Genomic DNA, 1,611 nt, shown 5'->3' with positions numbered 1-1,611 from the left:
TAACCAATTGTTTTTATTTGTCATACAACAGTTTTTCTCTTAAAACAAAGATCAAAAGTAGCACAGCAAACTAAAATCCCTTCATTTTAATTCAGAAGTGATGGAGTTGCAGTCCTCAAGTCATGACCAAACAGTTGCATTATTTGTTTTTATTTTAAAGAGAATAAGAAAAGAACAACAGCAAAATACCAACAACACAGACAAAAACAAAACAGAGCAAAAAGAACAAAAATGATACAGGGTTGTCAGAACAAAATGATAGGAATTAACAGTGGCTGTTATATCACATATTGTTATCTTCAACGAAGTTGCTCAGATGACCAGATGTAAGAACGCAACATGGATCAAACCATTAAAGAGAATAAAAAATAAACACACACAAAAAAATCATTAGAAGTGATACAGAGTTAGAAACGCTCACCTGAAATTTTTCTTCAGGCTTTTTCACTTGCCTGTGGAGACTACTCTCACTCACACTTTCCTAGAGCCTGTACCACCAGCAGGCTCTTAGACCTGAATCCTCTGATGCTCCAAGTGGAGTCGGGTGGCGGTGAGACAGGAGCTTCACTGAGTGTGTGATGAGAGGGAGGATGGCTCACACCCATGGGCATGCTTGGAAAGCTACAAAGCCCCGATACTGTTAATAAACCTTAAGAGCTGTTTTGTTGAGGTTGGGTATAATACACAGGTGTGCTGGCCTGCTCTCGTTCTGTTTCATTAGTACGTGTTTGTGGTGAACTAAGGACATTTTAGTTCCTTTGTCCTCTTCTTCCTAGTCACGGCCACTGTAGTTTGCTGTTCTACTTTTGATCTTTGTTTTAAGAGAAACACTGTTCTAAAGCCCAGGATGGCACCCATTACATGGGAATCCAGCAAAGTTTGCTGAACACATGCAGAAGGTACTGTACCTCACTTCTTTCTTAGATGAAACACAGAAAAGGGAGCCTCCTTTGCATTCTACCCTTTCTTATGAATCAGACAATAATAACTAATCAAATTGTTTTCACCCTGCCATTTTACCTATGTGTGTGTGTGTGTGTGTGTGGGTGGTGGGTGGGTAGGGCAGAAAAATGTAATATATTCATTAAATTTAAACCAATCTCTATCTTGAATTTGTACTGTTTCTTTGGCAACAACTCAGTGTGTTTCCATCTTTAGAAGAGAACATATATCTTGAATCTTTAAAAAATTAAATAAATTCAGGTTTGAAGATGGATAATGACTAATAGCTATCTCACACCAAGAATGGTTAGATTTAATCTCAGATCTGTCCCAGTGTAGGTCTGTCTGTATTGATGCCTTAAACAATGAAAAAACAAAACAAACAAAATATTTTTGTACAGGTGGTGGAGAATAACACAAGTGCCATGGACAGTAGTCATGCATTCCCCCTGTTTTCACCTCTGTCTTAGCCACTTTCCTGTTGATAGGAAAAAATACTGGATGTCCACAATTTAAAGGAAGAGAGGTTTATTTTGGTTCACAGTTTCAGGGGGCTTAGTCCATGGCTGGTGGGCTCCATGGCAGAAATAGAATAGTGAGGGCCTGGTAAAGAAGCTGCTCATCCCATGGTAGATAGGAATCAGAGAAAGAGAGAGAGAGAGAGAGAGA

Source organism: Chinchilla lanigera, unplaced genomic scaffold (genome assembly GCF_000276665.1).
Source record: "Chinchilla lanigera isolate Chin_1 unplaced genomic scaffold, ChiLan1.0 scaffold00061, whole genome shotgun sequence".
NCBI lineage: Eukaryota > Metazoa > Chordata > Mammalia > Rodentia > Chinchillidae > Chinchilla > Chinchilla lanigera.
This window is presented reverse-complemented; position numbering follows the sequence as displayed.